This window comes from Leucopleurus acutus, assembly GCF_964270905.1.
Source record: "Leucopleurus acutus genome assembly, chromosome: 1".
In the NCBI taxonomy this organism is placed as follows: domain Eukaryota; kingdom Metazoa; phylum Chordata; class Mammalia; order Artiodactyla; family Delphinidae; genus Leucopleurus; species Leucopleurus acutus.
In genome coordinates, this window is record NC_139142.1 from 5520668 (window position 1) to 5542250 (window position 21583).

The following is a 21583-nucleotide window of genomic DNA, read 5'->3' on the forward strand; positions in this document are numbered from 1 at the left end:
AGAGAGAGAGAGAGAGGCTGGAGAGAGAGAGGGGAAGGGAGAGAGAGAGAGAGAGAGGGGAAGGGAGAGAGAGAGAGAGAGAGGCTGGAGAGAGAGAGGGGAAGGGAGAGAGAGAGGGGAAGGGAGAGAGAGAGAGAGAGGCTGGAGAGAGAGAGGGGAAGGGAGAGAGAGAGAGAGAGGCTGGAGAGAGAGAGGGGAAGGGAGAGAGAGAGAGAGAGAGGCTGGAGAGAGAGAGGGGAAGGGAGAGAGAGAGAGAGAGAGGCTGGAGAGAGAGAGGGGAAGGGAGAGAGAGAGAGAGAGAGGCTGGAGAGAGAGAGGGGAAGGGAGAGAGAGAGAGAGAGGCTGGAGAGAGAGAGGGGAAGGGAGAGAGAGAGAGAGAGAGGCTGGAGAGAGAGAGGGGAAGGGAGAGAGAGAGAGAGAGAGGGGAAGGGAGAGAGAGAGAGAGAGAGGCTGGAGAGAGAGAGGGGAAGGGAGAGAGAGAGGGGAAGGGAGAGAGAGAGAGAGAGGCTGGAGAGAGAGAGGGGAAGGGAGAGAGAGAGAGAGAGGCTGGAGAGAGAGAGGGGAAGGGAGAGAGAGAGAGAGAGAGGCTGGAGAGAGAGAGGGGAAGGGAGAGAGAGAGAGAGAGAGGCTGGAGAGAGAGAGGGGAAGGGAGAGAGAGAGAGAGAGAGGCTGGAGAGAGAGAGGGGAAGGGAGAGAGAGAGAGAGAGAGGGGAAGGGAGAGAGAGAGAGAGAGGCTGGAGAGAGAGAGGGGAAGGGAGAGAGAGAGAGAGAGGCTGGAGAGAGAGAGGGGAAGGGAGAGAGAGAGAGAGAGGCTGGAGAGAGAGAGGGGAAGGGAGAGAGAGAGAGAGAGGCTGGAGAGAGAGAGGGGAAGGGAGAGAGAGAGAGAGAGGCTGGAGAGAGAGAGGGGAAGGGAGAGAGAGAGAGAGAGGCTGGAGAGAGAGAGAGGAAGGGAGAGAGAGAGAGAGAGAGGCTGGAGAGAGAGAGGGGAAGGGAGAGAGAGAGAGAGAGAGGCTGGAGAGAGAGAGGGGAAGGGAGAGAGAGAGAGAGAGAGGCTGGAGAGAGAGAGGGGAAGGGAGAGAGAGAGAGAGAGAGGCTGGAGAGAGAGAGGGGAAGGGAGAGAGAGAGAGAGAGGCTGGAGAGAGAGAGGGGAAGGGAGAGAGAGAGAGAGAGGCTGGAGAGAGAGAGGGGAAGGGAGAGAGAGAGAGAGAGGCTGGAGAGAGAGAGGGGAAGGGAGAGAGAGAGAGAGAGAGGCTGGAGAGAGAGAGGGGAAGGGAGAGAGAGAGAGAGAGAGGGGAAGGGAGAGAGAGAGAGAGAGAGGCTGGAGAGAGAGAGGGGAAGGGAGAGAGAGAGGGGAAGGGAGAGAGAGAGAGAGAGGCTGGAGAGAGAGAGGGGAAGGGAGAGAGAGAGAGAGAGGCTGGAGAGAGAGAGGGGAAGGGAGAGAGAGAGAGAGAGAGGCTGGAGAGAGAGAGGGGAAGGGAGAGAGAGAGAGAGAGAGGCTGGAGAGAGAGAGGGGAAGGGAGAGAGAGAGAGAGAGAGGCTGGAGAGAGAGAGGGGAAGGGAGAGAGAGAGAGAGAGAGGGGAAGGGAGAGAGAGAGAGAGAGGCTGGAGAGAGAGAGGGGAAGGGAGAGAGAGAGAGAGAGGCTGGAGAGAGAGAGGGGAAGGGAGAGAGAGAGAGAGAGGCTGGAGAGAGAGAGGGGAAGGGAGAGAGAGAGAGAGAGGCTGGAGAGAGAGAGGGGAAGGGAGAGAGAGAGAGAGAGGCTGGAGAGAGAGAGGGGAAGGGAGAGAGAGAGAGAGAGGCTGGAGAGAGAGAGAGGAAGGGAGAGAGAGAGAGAGAGAGGCTGGAGAGAGAGAGGGGAAGGGAGAGAGAGAGAGAGAGAGGCTGGAGAGAGAGAGGGGAAGGGAGAGAGAGAGAGAGAGAGGGGAAGGGAGAGAGAGAGAGAGAGAGGCTGGAGAGAGAGAGGGGAAGGGAGAGAGAGAGAGAGAGGCTGGAGAGAGAGAGGGGAAGGGAGAGAGAGAGAGAGAGGCTGGAGAGAGAGAGGGGAAGGGAGAGAGAGAGAGAGAGAGGCTGGAGAGAGAGAGGGGAAGGGAGAAGGAGAGAGAGAGAGAGGCTGGAGAGAGAGAGGGGAAGGGAGAGAGAGAGAGAGAGGCTGGTAGCCTGGCATTGCAGAGGAATTGAAAAAGTGTTTTGTTCTGGCTAAAGAAGTTGGTAGGAGTGGAGGAGTAGAGATGAGGTCTGGGGGCGGGTGGGGAGACCTGGAGAGCTTGTCAGCCCTTGCTCAGAGTATTGCATAGGAAATGGTCAAGCTGTTTCCAGGGGAAGGTTCGTGATGTTACACAGGAAGTGTCCCAGGAAGCTGCTGTGCCATGTCCTGTTTGGACTCCAACAAGGAAGTGATTTTCCCTACCTCAAGTGCCCAAGTATGTCCCTCCTATCACCACAGTGGGTGGGGCACCAGGGGCACAAATGAAGCTGGCACGTGGGATGTTAGGAACATTCAAGTTTGTGGGGCTGAACTGCAAGATCACGTGGCCAAGGACACAGCCAGATGCTTGTTAGAAATAAAAATTCTTGGGCTGCAGCTGGACCTACAGAATCTGGGTCTGGGACTTCCAGTGATGTCCCAGGTGATCTGTTGCTGCAACTGAGAAGCACAGGTGTAGAGCATATCAGGAGGGAATGAAACTCTGACAGAAACCAACTGAAGGTGGGAATCCTGAAGAAGTACCTTAAACAAGCATGAGAAAAAGGGTCCTGACACGGCTGGTGGCTGGGCCACTGAGACCTGGGGCTGCGGGAAGCCTGGGCCTCTTGGAAGAAGGCTAAGAGAGGAGTGATTCCCTGGTTTCCCAGTGCAGGGACCTGGAGCCTGAGATGGGCAACCTCTCCCTGGAGGACTTGGGAGACTCGGGTTCTGGCTGGTTGGGAGATGGCCAGGAGACGCTGAGACTTCCCGCCTAAGTCCACACGACATGCCAGCAAGCATCTCTCAGGACTGATAATAATGAATATTCTACCATGCGTGTGTGTGATTTTCTCTGATGTATGCAGATACTTGATACAGAGAGTTTACCGATTTCTTTGTGTGTTTTTGCAACCATACCAGGGATAGTAAATGTGCAGATACTATTTTGTGAGGCTTTGTGAGGTTCTTTTGGACATTGTAAAGGAGTCCTCATCCTTAGCAAGGTTGGGAACCAGTGACCCTGGAGTTCACTGTGAGGGTCGTGATGTTGGGTGGTTTTAAGTCCAGCATTTGCTCACACATTTTGTGACATTTCATGACATTTTCATCAGGATCAGGTGAGAAGTCCTTTGATAGTGACAAAACCCAACTCAAAGGGGTTTGAACAAAAGGGGAATTTATTGTCCCAGTAACTGAGATATCCCATTTGGACCTTCAGGTCAGCTGGATCCAGGACCTCCAGCAACACTGCCAAGTCCCCCCCTCCCTCATGCATCTCACAGCTCTGCTGGCCACTTCTTGACTTCGTCTGGCAGGTAAGATGGTGCTCACCTGGGCAACATCCTCCAAGCTTAGCAATCTTGGCAGAAGCCTGTGATTGGCCTGGCTCATATATCTGTCCCAGAACAAACTGCTGTGGCCAGGGGTGAGGTATGCTGGCAGCCTGGCTCCTTTGATGGATGGGGGACAGGACCTATGATTAGTTGTCCTACAGTACTGTGTGGAGTTGGGGAGGCTTCCCAAGGAATGCCAAGGAGGGGGTGGGTCATGTAGGCACAGAGCTAACTAACTCTTCACTCCACAGGGTCAGGTGGGCCCCCTGACTGTCAGAGGCAAGAGTCAGAGGTCCTGAGGGGGGCTAGGTGAGCTGGATAACTAGCAGAATCCTGGCTTGGGAGACCCAAAGTGCTTATACACGCAAAGTCCGGTCCCAGGAGGTTCCCCATGGAGGTGAAGACAGTGAGCCCAGGACTGCGGCCGGGCAGGGACTCAGGCCTCTAGAGGATGGGTTGCCCTGCTAGAGCCAGAGCCGAGGGCATGCTTGGTCAAAAAGGTCTCCGGTAAATGAGTAGATGACTCCAGTCCAGCCCACTCACATCTCATGGAAAGATGCTGAGCTGCATCCTGTGTACGGGATGCTCAAGGCTGGAGTAGAAGGGAGAGATGACAGCACTTTGATTGGACATTGGCTTTGAGATACAGAGGCCGGGTCCAGTTACTGGCAGTCACCAGATCCCCAGCTCTCCACCTCCCAGCTGCTTGCAGACTCCCCCAGGGAGGCCCTCCTGGCACCTCCAGGCCCTGGGATACTCATTCATCCATCCTTCACCCTGGGGCTACAGAGACAGCAGCACCCAACCCCGGGCTCTTATGGAGCCCAGGTGGGGACAGCTCCCACCTCCTGGGGGTCACTCCAGCCAGGCCTCATCAGGGAGCCTCTGTGGGACCACACAAGGAACCCCACACCGCAGCCAGCCCCAGACTGCGGCCTGCCTGGGAGCTCACAGTCCCCACAACTGGTCTTATCTTCCTCAGCCATTGAGCAGAGAAAAGCGGGGGGCCTGGGCAGGACCCTGAGTCCCTGGGTGGGAAATTATGCTGTCTTCTGTCTGCCTAATCAAAAGCACAGCTCTTTGGAAGGGAGAAGAATGCAAGTCCATGATTGGTTTCAATTAAAGATTTGCTACTATTTGATTAAGATGTATTATTGATTTGGGATCGTTCCAAACAGCCCAGGCTCACTTCCTGAGGGGGAGGGGTTTGATCGGCGCCAGGAGGGTTAGGAGCTCTGGGGACAGCTGCTCCCTGGCCTGTTCTCCACAAAGTCGGTGGTGACCGACTTGCTGCTCTGGATAAAGCCATGTTGTGGATCTGGGGCGGGGACGCTGGCCAGAGTCCCTTCCTGATCTGGGGTTGCTGACGCCTCTAGGCCCGGCCTCCTGGGCTACAGCCTCACCAGGCCCCAGGGCTTCTTTGCTCCGACACTTGGACTCCTGCACCCTGCACCCAGATCTCTTCTCTGAGATCTCTTCATCCTGTCATCCCGATTCTTCCATCTAGGACTCCTTCCTGTCTCTCTCTCTCTCCTCAGGTTAAAAGCTTTCTGGTAGAGTGTAACTCCCACTCCACTGCAAGGCCACACCCCTCGCATGTGATCTCTCCTCCCTCTGGTCCCAGGATGCTGCGCGTCTGTGGTTCAGGGAGCAGGGAGGAGATACAGCTCCAGCCCGCCCTTCTGGAGCCGGTGGCCGTTAGTTAGGGAGGATGGACCTTCACCCACCCAGAGGCCCTGAGACAGAGGCCAGAGGGCTGCCTTGGATGAGAGGGCCTGGGACCCAGGCTCTGTGCTGAGCCCCAAGGTGGTGGTGCTGCGTGAGGGTGCCCTGCCCATGAGTCCTGTGTTCTCACTGCCTAGCACACTGGAGCCACTCAGCAAATGTGTGTGACGCTGAAGGAGCCCCTTGCCCTCCAGAGCTCCAAATTCCTAATCAGCAAAGGGAAGGCAGTGACTGGACCCTCCTCCAGGCTCGCTGGGAGGTCCCAGCGAAGTGAAGTGTGTTAATGTCCTGTCCACAGCCTGGCCCTGCCAGGAGTGCAAGAAAGCATCACGGGCCATGTCCCGGAATCCAGCTCCCTCCCGGTCTAAGATCTGCTCGGAGGGGCCATGCCTGCTGTCTGAAGGTTCATCATTGCTCTCCACAGTCAACTGGTGTTTTTATCCTGGCATCCACAGAGGGATCCCCCTGTGCCAAGGTGTGGAGAGGAGGAGGCCAGTGCATTCGGAGACCTTCAGGGCTTTCAGCCTCCTGGGGGCACAGGGTAAACGTGTGGGCAGGGCTGAGGCTGAGGAGGTGAGCCACACTGTCCAGGGAACCCGTTATGCCCCCCAAGGACGCTGGACTAGCCTCACTCTGTATGGGGGTGGAGAGGGGGATGGTGTGGCGAAGTGGCTGAGGACCACCAAGAAACTCACCCTTCCTCTCCCACCATATGGTATTAGGACTCAGGTGAGGCTGTTCATGGAAGAACTACATTTCCCAGAAGCCCCTGCGTCCAGGTGTAGCCAGGTGACTGGCTCTCAATCAGTCAGGGGCTGGGATGCTGGAGATAAAGCTGGGTCTCTAAGCTCTTCCATAGAGAGCTCTTCTACTATCTCCAAGCAGAGAGCTCTGAGTCCTGCGGGCTGGCAGAGACACAGAATGGAAGGAACGTGGGTCCCTGAGTCACCACCTGCAGAAAAAACACCTGCTGTAACCAGGAGCACTGGCCCTGGCCCCTTAGCTACATGAGAAATAAAGATCTATCATGCTAGACCTCTGAAATTGTGGTTTTTATTTCTAACAGCAGCTGGCATCGCCTTGAGGAAGAAGTGGGTCAGTTGGGGGCAGGAAGGTCATGTGAGAACTTATGGGGATGGGGAAAGTGACAGAAGCTGGGCTGCAGGCTGATGGAGAGAGGGTGAGTGTGGGGCAGGAGATCAGGGTGGTAAGACCGCAGGTCCTGATTGCCCACTTGGAGGTGGTCCTGGCTGACTGGAAGGTGGGACCATTTACTGAAGCAGGGGAAAAGGGCAATTAGGGCTGGGTGGGGATGAGGTGACGAGTTTGGTCCTGCCATACTGAGTTCGAGGCACTTGTGGACTGTCCAGTGGAGCTGCCCTAGAAGCAGTAAATTATCTGAAGTTTAGATGAGAGGCTGGTGAGCTGAAAGCAGGTGGGAGGTTGCTGCAATAAGTCCAGTCTTGGGTGAAATGCTGTGGCCTTGATTTGGAAGCATTGAGGAGGCGTTGGTGGGCTTTGAGCTGGGAGTGCTGCAGTTGGATTTGCATGTGTAGTAGCCTGCGGGGAGATTGGAGTGGAGGGATGAGCCTAGGGCCAGGGAGGCCTGGAAGGATGCTAATGCAAACCAGGAGAGAGATGGTGATGTGGAAGGGGGTGGAGGTGGGAGAGATGGAGGGAAAATCCACTCTGAATACCTGGCTTTGTTGGCTGGGGGATGGGCAAGGAAGGGGCCAGGATGGAGAGGAAGATTTCCAGCTCCCCTCTGGGCTTTAATTCCTTGGAGGAGGCCTTTTCTCAGAGCCCATCCTAACGCCCTCTAGGTGTTTATTGACTATGGGTTCCTCAGGCATCCTGGCAGAGCCCAGCTGTTTGTACATGTCATACTTAGAGCCATTTATTCCTCCCTCCAAATCACAAAAGTTCGCTCATTTCAAGTGGAGAGAGCAGAGCATTGGCATTTTGTGGCTCTAATGGGTAATTACTCTCCAGCAACCAATGGGGGCCATATTTCCTGAACGAAAAAAGCAGTGCTTCCAGGCTCTGTTCGTTGAAAACAGCTACGTGAACTTGGCTATGCGTTTTAACCTCCACCTCTTGACGATTAATTTGTTTGGCTCCATATTGATTTTCCAGCCTGTGGTTTTGGGGCTAAGTTTGGTTTGAGATACAGAAGCTGCTCCCTTGTCTCTTGTGTCACCTCCAGACCTCAAGTGAGGAAGGGGGCCTTGGGTGTCATTGATGGGACCACATCCACCCTCTTTCTGACGATTAATTTCATCATCCAGGCAACTCTCCATGGCCTACCACGTGCCTAACACTCTGCTCTGCAAGCCCCATCTCCAAGGAGCTTACAGACCCAACGTTTGGCTGGAGGAGCAGGTTTTGAGGGTGGGTGATGAGTTTCTTAGATGGCTGGGGTTTCCCCCAGGCCCTGCTATGGGGTGCCTGGAAGTTGGGGGCCCCTGTGAGGTGGCAACAGGACCCCACGTGACCTTTTCCAGTTGCCTAAACTCTCCATGCCTCAGTGTTCTCATCTGTCAAATGAGCCACTCATCCCTACCCCCATAGGGTAACTTGCCATGGCCTTCCAGCTGGTTCTCTGCCAGTGCTCTCCTTATACCAAGCCATCTGAAGGCCAGGCTCTGAGCTGGCTACTCTCGGTCCTTTCAGATTTGGCATCAGCCTATCAGTTCTCTGTCTTCAAGTCCCTGAATCTGTACCTCCATCGTAGCAGGCTGCTCTCTACTTCCTGGGCTCCTCCGTGGACCTCTTCTTGGCAGAGTTGCCATTTTACATTTATTTGTGTACTTTTGATGAACACTTGTCCCCATAGGAGACTGTAAGCACCACAAGGACAGTTTCTAATCTCCACTGGTGTTAAATTGGGTATGTCCAGTGCCCGGCACAGAGCCTGGCACTCAGCAGGCCCTCCAGAGGTAGTACTGAATGATTGGCCAACTAATGGATGAACAAACACTCTCAACTTTCTCTATCTCCTTTTTTCTGCTTTGATTTTGAGGTTTTCTGGGTCACAGAACACTTTCAGAACTTGACTCAAGCCCTCCAGGAAGATGCATGGGGGCGCAATCACACACAGGGACTGTTGTCCCTCCCGAAGCCATCCACAATCCCCAGGGCAAGGGCTCTGGTCTAAAAGATCCAGGCTCCATCTGACCCCTGTTGACATCCTCCTACAACCTTTGAGTTCCTGCTCATTTTGGAGGGGAGGGAACACTATCAGAGCCATGCAGGAGGTTGCTGTAATGGAGGAGGGGCAGGCAGGGGGAGGAGGAGACAGGGGAGGGGACAGGAGATCATGAGAAAGCAGAAGACGGATGCTCCTTCGAGCGTGTAAGACTTGAGGTGGAAAATAAGGGAGGCTTCCTGGGAGATTTGGGCTGTGCCTTTGCTTGGAGATAAAGGACTGAATCCATCTTTCCCTGAACTTGCCTTGTCCCCGGGTTTCACTCTGAGCCTGAGGTTTAAAACCATCTCCTCTTGAAGCTGAATTCAGAGGGCAGAGTCCTGGAGGTATTCCATTAGAAAGGAGCCTCAGATATCATTTGGCCCAGGTGCTCTGGACCAGGCAGAGACGGTGTGGTCTATGGATGGGATGGGGCCCACCAAGGACAGACAGTGAGGCAGAGAAAGGACACAGCCCGTGCTCCCTGCAGCAGGAGAACATTCTCTTAGCAGCAGTGTCTGAGTGGTCTAATAGAATGGTGGATGCCAAGGTGTATCATGGAGGCCATTGGGCTGGAATTCTCTGAGGGGCCTGCCCATCTGGACAATAATATTGGGTGGGCTCTCAATCTGGGGGTTTAGCAAGAATGTCTCAAGTGTGGGTGGACCATGACCAAACCCATAGTCCAGAATGAGAACTTCCTGCAGTTCTGACAGGCTCTAAAGGGGTTGAGGGCACTCCACTGGGGGCTCCTGTCTGTCCTCACTGAGACCTGCTAACCTGGGGCTGGGGAGACGGCTCTGGGCCCATCAGGATCAGCTCTGTGGCTTTGGCCTTGAGCCAGTGGCCTGGGTCTGCCCTTGGACCTCAGCTTTGCATCACCTGCCCCCTTGCACACAGCAGTAACTCAGCACGGAGTCTGGAGGGGCTGGGTGCTGCTGTAGCTCCCTAGCTCTCAGAGCTGAGGGCCCTGGCCCCTAAACCATTGGGCTTGCCTCCCGCTGTGCTGGTGGCTGTGGCTTCTAAACCCTTCCTTTGACTGGGAGGGGCATTTATTTCATTTCCTGCTGGGAGTTCCATCTGGAAACACATCCCCCACTGAGTACAAACAGGGCCACCATGCCACTTCCTGTGTAACACCCTGAAATGTCCCCCCAGGGGCGGCAGCCCAGGAGCAGCTCAGGGCCTATGCTGTTTCATCACTTCATGGGCGATGCTGTGAAAGCTATAAAATACCCCGCAAACTACAACCCTGTGTGAGTGCTTTGAGCAATTACGACCGGCCTTGGAGAGCCGTGAGGGCTGGAGTGCATTTCAGGTGTGCCCCGCAGGGGCAAGGCAAGGCCAGCAGTGGAAAGAGGCAGACACCTGGGGGAGACAGGATGTAATGCAGACATCTGGATGTGTCTGGTTCTGGTTGGGAGGTGGAGTGGCTAACAGCCGGGTATCCTTCCCTGATTGAAATCATGTGGAGTCTTGCTTGGCTCCTCTTGGGAAACGCTGTCCTAGTTTGACTGTGGGTCTCCCTCCCCACCCCCGCCGGCTTCCTTCCAAGAAGCCTGTTTTGTAACAGTTGGCCCCGGCTCTCCTGTTCTCACCCGGAGAGGAGACTGTCATCCTTGAAACAGGGCCTCATAAACCTGTAGCAGAGACAGGACATGATTTTAACTGGAGTGCTGAGCATGGAGGGTGGGCAGGGAGGCTGCGCTGGTGACAGTGAGATCCACTTTCCCTAGAGAGAAGTCAGTTCACAGGGAGACAGAGGAAAACATGCCTAGAGGAAGAAATTCTTCAACTCAGCTGCCACTTCTGGTGACGGCGAAGGCCACTGTTGGCATCTCCCTTGTTCTTGGTGTGAACACACTCTTGTGGGAGAACCACGACGAGTCCTTTCTCTCTCCCAAGAACTTATGCAAATGGAGCCATGATCATAGTCAAAAGCTTCCCAAATAAGGAACTGCTTTGGGAGGAGACAGAAGGTGGTTTCACAGCGCTCACATCTTTGACGCCCTCCCCCACCCGAAAAAACAGGCTGCTCCCCAACCCCCATCCAGCTGTGACTCCCGGCCTTGGCGTGTCTTGCAAAAATGAGTAAGGACTTTTATTTCTGACTGCGGGCAAGGGAGGGAGGACTCCAGTGTTACAGGAGCTCTGTCTTCCTCTGTCACTCTCAGAAACACCCAGAGTGGAGTGAGGGCTGTGGCCATGGGACTGCTGGGATGAGGCTACAGAGCTGGGCTGACAAATTCGAGAGGCGGTGGGACCTGTGGCTGGGGGCGAGAGAGGTGTCTGAATCACGGCTTTACGATGATGATTTTGTTTTCTCTCTCTGGGGAAAAGAAGAAGGGGGTTGGGGAATGCACTGAGCTGGGGGCCAAGAGAAGGGAGTTCCCAACCACCTGGAGTGATGCAGCCTCGCTGGGCCTCTGCTTCCCCATCTTTAATGGGATAGGACCCATGCCCCCTTGCCTCTCAGAATTGCTATCAGGTCAGGATAAAAGAAAAAGATCATTACGCAGGGTGTCATCTCATGCAGTGGGTCTCAGCTATCGCTGGGAGTCAGCTCCCCTGTACTGCTTTTTAAGCACTGATTCCAAAGATTTCTTCTTTCACCGTAGGCTCCTTCTGACGGGGCGGTCCGTGGAAAACTCTGAGGTCTAAGTCTCAGAGGGGAAGCGAAGCCCAGAGAGGTGAAGGGCCTCGATAGAAGTGACTCGACTCCACGAGGCAGACAGAGGCGGGCCTAGATCAGAAACACAACTGATTCTAGTCCGTCCGGGGACCACCGTATTCAGGCATCTCACACCTCTTCACACGGGCGCTGGGGAAGGAAGCTCACGTCTGCTGGGCACCCGCAGTGTCGGGCTCTGAGGGGGCCATTTTCTAATCGACGTTTCCTTGAACATTCTCAACGACCCTGCGAGGTAGGGCTTAGTGTCATCCCATTTTATAAAGGAGAAAAGTAAGGCTCAGATAGAGCAAGTGGCTTATGTAGACCAATGAGTGCAGGGCTGGGATTTAGAACCAGGTCTTTCTGACTCTGACTCCCTGGGCGGCATAGAGAACCAGGAAGCAGCAGTTCCCAGCATCTTTTCCCACAAGCCCTGGTACCGAGCAGAGCCTGCCCTACGCTGGTGTCAGTTTCATTTCCGTAACTCCAGTTCCCCCACTGTGTGTTCATCCCCACCGGATCTGTGCAGAAGCAGATCCGGTGGGGATGAACTCGTTCCTTCGTGCTGGTGTGTTGAGCAGGGAGCTTGGCGTGGGGTTGCCCTTGAGGCAGAGGGTTCCTATCTGGTGTCATGGTCAGTGGTTTCCTCCCCTGCAGGGAGGATGCTGCAGCAAGGCTGACCATCCCCACGCTGTCCGGGTTCCCAGGTAGCCTGAAACCCCCGACGTAGAAGTCCAGGCTGGCAGCTCTTGATGCTTTTCTGTCTGCCCTGGGCTCAGACCCGCCCATCGTTCGAGGGGACGCTGGAGACAGGCACCTCCCCAGCCCACCCCAGCAGGCTAACTGCCAAGACTGAGGATCAAGGGTCACTGAGCACACAGTCTCTGCGCCTCCCTCCCCACACAAGACTTCCGTTTCAAGCAGCTCCCGTGGGCAGCACTTTAGCCTCTGCCTGCACACTTCCCATGATGGGGAACTCACTACTTTCCAAGGTGGTATTTCCAGCCAGTTTATACTGTTATAATGTTCTCACTTGCAAATTTTGTATGTTTTATATACCTTATACATAAATAGCTATAAATTATATATATAAAACTATATATGTTCATATAAAAATGTATATATGTTTATAAATTACATGCAAATTATATATTGTATATAAAATATCAATTATTAGATATATGCTCTGTTTTTATGTATGTTTATTTGATATGTTAATATGTAAAATTAGGTGTATGCTTTATATATTTTATATACGGTACTATTATAGTTTTATATGTTTGAATCCCAGCTCTGCTCCTTACGAGCTGTGTGTGTCTGGGAGAATTACTTAACCTTTCTGTGCTTAGGGCAGTTACTGACACAGTAAGTATAACACAAGATTTTTAATAAAATTGAAAAAATCTTTTTATAATATTTATTTTGATAAGAATTGAAAAAAGTCTTGTTTTGATACTCCCTTATCAAAATATTATTGTGATATTCATTCACTGCTGTTATCCCATTCACTTACTAACAAGTGCAGCACAAAGCATACAGTAGGATATAAAACATCCTGTCTGCCCTTTTGTCCCGCCAGCAACACGGGAGCCTGCATGCTCCCTGCTCCCTTCCTTAGGCCGGGTGCTAACAATGTCTTCTTTAATTTTGCCAACTTTGTAGGTATAAAGGACCGTCTCCTTCCACGGGGCAAAGGAGTTATTTCTAGAAATCCCCACTGGCTTAGCTTTATGCTGAATGGGCTCCAGGCATGGCTCTACTTTGGGGACAAGGGCAATGAGCAAAGGGATGACAGCCTGGCATTTATGGAGCTCCTCCTGGAGTGAAGACACAGACGGTGAGAGAGAAGCCAGAGGAGACCAGAGGCAGAGCCAGAGACGAGAGGGCAGCGTGTGGGGCTCCAAGCCAAGGGAAGGACCTGTCTCATTTCAGCTCCGGGCCTCCCTCAGCAGTTGTCCTCCCCTCACCCTGGCATAACTGCAACCTGGTTCCTTGGTATTTTACCTCTGTTACCTCTCAAACCCTCCTCAAACACATGAAAGGATGCTCAACATCACTAATCATTAGAGAAATGCAAATCAAAACTACAGTGAGATATCATCTCACACCGGTCAGAATGGCCATCATCAAAAAATCTACACACAATAAATGCTGCAGACGGTGTGGAGAAAAGGGAGCCCTCTTACACTGTTGGTGGGAATGTAAATTGATACAGCCACTGTGGAGAACAGTACGGAGGTTCCTCAAAAAACTAAAATTAGAACTACCATATGACCCAGCAATCCCACTACTGGGCATATACCCTGAGAAAACCATAATTCAAAAAGAGTCATGTACCAAAATGTTCATTGCAGCTCTATTTACAATAGCCCAGAGATGGAAACAACCTGAGTGTCCATCATCGGATGAATGGATAAAGAAGATGTGGCACATATATACAATGGAATATTACTCAGCCATAAAAAGAAACGAAATTGAGCTATTTGTAATGAGGTGGATGGACCTAGAGTCTGTCATACAGAGTGAAGTAAGTCAGAAAGAGAGAGACAAATACCGTATGCTAACACATATATATGGAATTTAAGAAAAAAAAATGTCATGGAAAACCTAGGGGTGAAACAGGAATAAAGACACAGACTTACTAGAGAATGGACTTGAGGCTATGGGGAGGGGGAAGGGTAAGCTGTGACAAAGCGCGAGAGAGGCATGGACATACATACACTACCAAACATAGGGTAGATAGCTCGTGGGAAGCAGCCGCATAGCACAGGGAGATCAGCTCGGTGCTTTGTGACCGCCTGGAGGGGTGGGATAGGGAGGGTGGGAGGGAGAGAGACGCAAGCAGGAAGAGATATGGGAACATATGTATATATATAACTGATTCATTTTGTTGTGAAGCTGAAACTAACACACCATTGTAAAGCAATTATACTCCAATAAAGATGTAAAAAAAAAAAAAAGAATCCAGGGAGACTGATGTTACTGTCTCCATCTTACAGATTAGGACACTGAGGGCCTCAGGGGTAAAATGATTCACCTTCAGTCAAATAGCTAGGAAGGGGTGGAGCCTGGATTTGAACTCAAGCCTGTCCCGTGGTCGTAGAAACGAAGAAAGGAGCGAATGAGAGATTACCACGGGAAAGAGAGGCCTAGAGAGGTAAAGATGGAGTCAGATGGAGATGAAGCCAGAGACTGAGGCAGAGAGAAACTGAGGGAAGAGAGAAGACAGACAGCGAGAATGGAGACACACACACACACACACACACACACAGAGAGAGAGAGAGAGAGAGAGAGAGAGAGATGCTAAGATAGAGGAAAAGGGATAAGTTAGGAGAGAGAGAGGCGGGGAGGCCTGAGCAGCACAGGGCCTGAGAAGGGAGAATGCGGACCAGGGACCATCCCAGAGAAGGGCCTGCACCCTTTGGTCAGCCCTGGCCCACTCCTCTGCAGTGGTCCCTGGTCCTTCAAAGGACCCCAAGCTCCATGCACAGGGACCTCCTGGAGGGGATTTTTCCAGGAATGGGAGCTGGAGGGGCAGCCAGGGAGGTTGGGTCCCGGGAAGCTGGGCCCGGGGCTGCACATGGGAACATGGCTCCCCACATACTACAGCCACTCGGCTTCCACTGGCCAGGACGTTCAGCCAAAGGGCCCTTCGGAGGGAGACGGGACGACGACAGACTTTTGGGCAGTCTTCAGTGCCCAGGGTGAATCTGAACAGACAACTAGCCAGCAGTAAAAACCTCCAAACCCAAAACATTCCCTCTCCCCACCGCACCCAAGCCCCAGTCAAAACACCCCACTGTGCCACCAATGCAAGGAGAAGCCAAGTCTTGAGCTGCTAGAAGCTGAGTGAGAACAGCAGGCTCTCCTTCCCCCGGCCCAGGCCTCCCAGGCCATGAGGAACAGTGGACAGACAGGCCTGCATTCAGAGGACCAGGCTTCGCATCTGCCACTTCTCGGCTCTGTGACCTTAAAGGCAAGTAAAGTCGCTCCTGGAGCCTAGATTTCCTCCTTTGCACAGTAGGCTTTTGTCTTAAAGGACTGTCACAGGATTCAGGAAGACAGCAAGGTGCCAAGGCACTTGGCGGGTCCCCAGTCCTGCCGGGCTTTCCTTTTCCTTCCCCCTCAGTGTCCTCGTCTGTAACACGGGGCAGCTTGACTGCATGGGCTCCTTCTGGCTCTGAGTGATGTGATTGACCCCAAAGGGTTTGCTGGGCCAATTCAGCTGGTGGGCCTAGGGCATTGTCTTCAACCTCATGCAGACATTTATTCTCCTGTATCTCTGTCCTTCAAAATTCTACTTTACGGGCTTCCCTGGTGGTGCAGTGGTTGAGAGTCCGCCTGCTGATGCAGGGGACACGGGTTCGTGCCCCGGTCTGGGAAGATCCCACATGCTGCGGAGCGACTGGGCCTGTGAGCCATGGCCGCTGAGCCTGCGCGTCTGGAGCCTGTGCTCCGCAACAGGAGAGGCCGCAGCGGTGAGAGGCCCACCTACTGCAAAAAAAATAAAAATTCTACTTTGGCACAAATAAGCTGGGAGGGACTCAGGATTTTTGGCACCAAGGGGTTTGGGAATGGATGGAAAGAAGCGAGAGAGGAGAGGGAATTTCCCAGGGAATGTACGCAGACAAGCATTTCTTCAGGGTGTCCGGGTTCACACCCGGTTTCCTGATCTTTCACCACACCCCGCCCTGCCACTCACGTTCTCACGCACACGCTCACACACACACACACACACAATAATGCACGCTGAGCCACACTCCCACTCTCACAAATGTACCTATACCAACATTCACAGACACACTTGCATTCGCACACACACCCACATGCACACACTTACACACATACGATGCGAAGGAGAAAGCGTGTCTCATTCTCACAGGCCGGGGGAGATGGACAGGCGGGAGCTTTCTGTTTGTCCTGGAAGCAGCTCACGTTAGTGAATTCTCCCCTCCTTGAGCGGCCCCGGCACTGGGAACCCGCGCGCTAGAAGAAAGGGCACAGGATTAGTCTCCGATCCTCTAATGGGGTAGACGGGAGGGAAACCGGAGGGCAAGTTGCAACAGTGAGCATGTGTGCTCGCAAGCTGGGTGGCTGCGCTTGGCAGGGACCGGGCCGAGGCAGCGCATCACTGGAGGTCTTTGTTGATCATTTCCACTTTGGGAAATAGTGTTCTTAAGGTTGATTTTGTAAGCTCAGCTTACAAGGCAGCGTGCCAGGGAAAGACTCATGGGGAGAGAGCTGAACACCATCAACGAATCCCGCTCAGGATGTCAGCGTGATAGCGGCAGCTACCGCGTCTGTACTGGACCACGCTCAGGGGTAACGACAGTGGCTGGACACAGGGTCTCTCTCTTCTGGGCCTGCAGCGCAGTGGCTGTGAACCTGGACCTCAGCAGCAGCCCTGATCCTTCACTCGCGAGCTGCAAAATCCTGGGCAAGTTACCGTGCATCACAGCTTCCTCCTCTGAAAGGTAGGGATGGTGGCATTAGAGCTGATGGCAAGGACCATGCAAGAGAAGGATGGACAGTCCTTAGAGAAGCATCTGGTGCTCGATCAGGCCTAGAAAGTGATGGCTGTTATCACCACCACATGCGCGGTTCTGTGCGAAACCATTCCCTGGCATTCTCTCCACGAGATGCTGTGGAGGCGCTCTCGTTACTCCCATGAAGACGATGCGAGTTGGTGCTTTGCTCAAGGACATCCAACTAGTTGGCGGAGTTGCAGACACTGGAGTTCACTGAAGCCAGTGGGGTCCCCTGGGGGAGGGGAGCTGGTGTCCCTTCCTGCAGGGTCTGTGGGAGTGTTCACTACCTCCCTGTAATGTGTTCACTACATTGCAGCCCAAGGGGACACGGGGCTCAGGGGCTGTGAGGCTCTCAGCCTTCACGTGAGTGGAAGGCAGGTGCCGAGGGGCATGCTTCCAGCTGGCAGCGGCGGTAGGGAGCTCCCGGCGGCAGGAGGTAATCAACGGATAGGTGGATTTACTCACTGACACTCGGGCTGCGAGGGTAGTGGTGTGTGGTGAGGACACAGGACAGAGGGCCAGCTGACTGCATTTGCAAAGTGGTGTGAGGGTAATGCGCTTATGTAAAACCAGTGGACCAAAAATACAGACTAAGAAAACCCAACGGCCGCACGATTAGTAATAAGGAACAAACATGCTATTTTCCCTCATGTTTTTCCTTGACTGTGCCATGAAGGCTTTCCTCTCATTCATCAGCCGTAAGAGTCCTTTGACAGGCAGACCTCCACAGGGCCTGGCTCTGCCTTGGACTTTCTGGTTTTGACCCCAGGTTGGTCTGGCTGGATCCACCGCCCGCACCTCTGTAACTTGGAAGTTATCACTTCCTCTGGTGCTGAGAGTGCTGAGATATTGTGAGAATCAAATGAGACAATAGGGAGGTGAGAGAACTCAACAGATGCTTATTGTAGGCTTACTACGTACGTGGTACTCTGCTAAATGATGGTGATTCAAAGAAAACCAACCGATCTACCAACCAACCAACCAACCAGCCAGATAGCCTACCACCTTGTTGGGGAGAGACCTTCACTGAGAAGGTCTGACTCCTGTCTGAGGCAAGGAAAGCTGGTTAGCTATAGCTCTGGGAGGAGCCAGGATGAGCTGCTGTAGTGACATCGGCCTGCCCTCCCAGAGACCAGAGCCAAGGACACACTGGTGTGTCCCACGGACCCAGTGCGGGGGTGGTGTGCGCACACAGCAGGGGGGTCAGCCTTGAGTGGCCAGGGGCTGCCCCAGAGAACATCCAGGGCAGCTAAAGCAGACTCAGCAGGGAGAAGCTGGTGCACCCAGGATTCCCGGGGCCCGGGAAGAGAAGTGACCAGCAACAGAGGGATGCAGCCGGCTGGTCGAGGGGACTGCCGGGGTTGGGGGGGTGACCTCTGCAGGAAGAAGTGGCAAGAGCTGGCTTTGCACGTGTCCCAGGCAGAGAGAGTGGCAAGCCAGCTTACGAAGGACAGTGCCGAGCAGGTTAGACTTTTCCACTCCATTTCTTTTCCTCCTACACGCCTCTCATGCGCCGGATCCTGCAGGGAGGGGTCGGAAGAAGGAGCCCGCAAGGCGGGGGGGCGTGGGTGAGAGGGGGGAGAGAAGCAAGGGCGCAGCAGGCCCAGGGAGGAGACCAGATTTAACTTTCAATCACGTCTGAAGTTTTGATGACGACAAGACACTTTGAATTGCCTAAGTGACACAGTGTTTTGTGACTTAAAGCAACGACAGCACGTTTATTGCCCGAGTGACCTGCAAAGTCATGAGCCTTCTGAGGACCATCCAGGAACAGGAGAAGAGCTTTACCCCCTGAATGCATTTTAACGGGGCGATTGGAGGCAAAGTCAAGCTCCCCCGTGGTTGCACCCCGTGAACCCTGCATCCCTGTCTGTCTGATGCACTAGCTCATCAACAAACTGAAGACGGAGGCAGACTCTACTCGTCGCGTGGCCTTGCGGGTCCCTTCCCCTCTCTGTGCCTGCATTTCCCCATCTGTGAGATGAGGTGGGTCCCTTCGCCCCGAGGGCTCCAGCCCCCATCTTGGGGCAGATCACTTCCGTTTTCCCCTGAGAACCCCGGTCTTCAAAGAAACTTAAGTGACCAAGACCCTGCCCGCGTGCAGCGCACACTGCAGCGGGAGAGGAAGGAACTGGACCCCAAATAGGTGTTCTTCCAGGGCGACTGTTGACAAGCGCTGTGAGCAGGTACGGCTGCGGTCTCAACCAGGTGGGTGGGGGAAACCTCTTGGAGGAGGCGACCTGGAGGCTGTGACAGGTGAGTCCTGCGGATACCTGGGGCAGAGGGTTCTGGAAAAGGATGCAGAGCAAAGGCCTGGGTGGTGACTGGTGTGCTGGAAACGGGGCAGAGGGCCTGTGTGGAGAGGTGGGCGGAGATGAGGTCAGGGTGTCATGGGAGGGGGAGGGGTATGGTGGGTACAACATGTATGACCTTGAAGGCCAAGGTTAGAGCCGGTTTTGGCTCTGGGCGAGTCGACCTGATAGGTGGCGGGTTCCAGACAGAAGAGGGAGCAAATCTGACATTGGGGGAAAGAAGAACCGAGGCAGGTGGAGAGGCTCCTGTCGTGTCTCCAGCTGGGTCCTGACCAGGACCCAGCGAACGGGGGCTGGTCCCCCTCCTACCTTGCTGTCTAAGGGAGAGCATCTTGGTCAGATGCAGGATTCGTCTTAGATCAAGGGACCCCAGGGTGGCAGCTTCTTTGACATTAATACAGAGACTAGAACAGCCTCCTGCCCTGCGTACTTACCACGGGCCATGCAGAGGTTCAAAGATTTGTGAGTCATTCTTACAGCAGCGCTGGCAGGTGGGGTCCGCTGTGGTCCCCATTTTACAGTTGGGGACCCTGAGGCCTGTGGAGCTTTACTGCCTTACCCAAGGTCCCATGGGCAGTAAAAGACAGAGGGGGATTTGAGCCCAGGCGTGCCCAGCGGTAAGACCAGTTCTCCCAATCACGTCCTGCCCGGTGGGTGAAACTAACTGAGCCACGAAATACGGGAGGATGACGGTGGGGGAGGCATTCGTTTTTGTCTTGAGCCCTGACCCCTTTGGCTAGACGGGGGCTCTCTGAACCATGGGGCTGGGCACTGAGCACACGAGGGCCTCTACCTCTCTCAATGCACTTGTGGACCATTAATTAGGAGCCAGACCCCTGGCTGGGCAGTGCAGTCACAGGGGGGTGGGCAGGAGTACAACTCAGATTTCCCATCCTCGTCCTTAGACGCTTCTGCTAAGTGAGGTATTCGTTCAACACTTATTAAGAAAACATTGGGGTTTTACAACAGTCTTACTATTCTTACTCACAGCCCAAAGTTGGATTTTATTTATGTCCATTTTACAGATGGGGCAACCAAGAGCAGGGAGAGAAATCCCCAAGCCTGAGCTGGATCCAGCCACCCGTGCTCTGCAGATGCCCAGGGACCAGCGGTGCCTATGTGAAGTTTGTGTTTTCTCCTCATTTTAATAGTACGTAACCTTCTGAAGGGACTCGTTGTTCATGAATATTGGCCGGGTGCCCGAGTGCTATATGGGATTCGTTTAAACTCGGGCTCTGGCAAATTTGATTTTTACTGAAAATTACCCATTTTTTAACATTTAAAATGTTATCGAGCCATGTGGCCATTGCTGTCTTGGGCAGAAAACATCTTGGATGAATTTGCATTTTTAATTCTTGGCATTTTATTTTGCTTCAGTTCCCAAAGAGCATTTTTTTTCCTTCCTTAAAAAAGAAATTAAAGAAAGGAGACAGCCCGCAACAGGGCCAGAGTGCCAGAGAAACATAATAATAGTAGTAATGTGTGTTCCCTCGCTGCTAATTGCACCAACTTTTACCATGTGCTCCAGAAGCAGAGCCTGCCTGCCACCCCCAAAACCAGTGGCTTCTGCAGCCACTTAACAGTGGTGAGATAATTGTGCCTTAATGGGCCGGGTCCTCCCGAGGGTGGCTGCCTGGCAAGTGTGGGGCAGGGCGGGGGCGGGGGCAGGGGAAGGCGGCACCTTGGGGCCTGTATGAGTGAACAGCGAACAGCTTTCTCATCACCCCTTTGCCCACGGCTCTTGCAGGGCTGGAGGAGTTGGGAGGGGGTCAGAGCCGGACAGAGCTGTAGGGACCAGTGGGCCATGTTACATATGGGGAAACTGAGGCTGAGGGAAGGAAGAGGGAATGAGGGCTAGAAAGCGATGCTTGGAGTAATGGGGTGGCCTGCCCTGCGCCCCCATTACAGGGAATACAGCGATGAGGAACACAGCCTGGGCTGCAATGAACGGATGGTCTGGTGAGGGCAACAGAAGACAACAGATTCATAAGGAAGATGATTTCGCGTTCGATCAGTGCCCTGAGCAAAGTACAGCAGGACCACATGAAAGAGACTGACCCAGTGAGGTGTGCAAGTTGCCAGAAAGGGCTGGAAAAGAGCTCTGTGTATCCTAAGGATAGAAGGGCCCCAGAGGATGGCCAGGGTGGACGCGGGTTAAACCTGACTCCTGGCTTGGGCTCCACCTTCTCTAGCTGTGTGGCCACGGGCAAGTTACTCAACCTCTCTGGGCTCTCCTTTCCATGTCTACGTAATGGAGTAAGTAACAGTATCTAGCACTTAAGGCTGTCGTGCAGATTAAAGAAATTAGATGTACACATAAAATATATCTACACACGGACATAGCGCCCTTAGCCAAGAGCCCGACAGGGACCAGCCCTCAGCGTACGCCGGGCAGGATGCTTCTTTACCTCCCCGAGCCAGTGTACAATCCCACGCCGCCTCAATCCTTCTCTCCCTCCAGCGACTCTGACTTGCGGGGCCATTCAGCCTGCTTTGCGAAGCGAGGAAGCCACATTTGAATTTGTTAGAAAAACAAAAAACAAAAAACAACAAAAGCCCCAAACCAAACAAACACTGCGCACCACGGCCGCTGTTTCCTTCCGCCTGTGCCTTCCACAATATGGTGCGGTGGGCCGGGAAAGC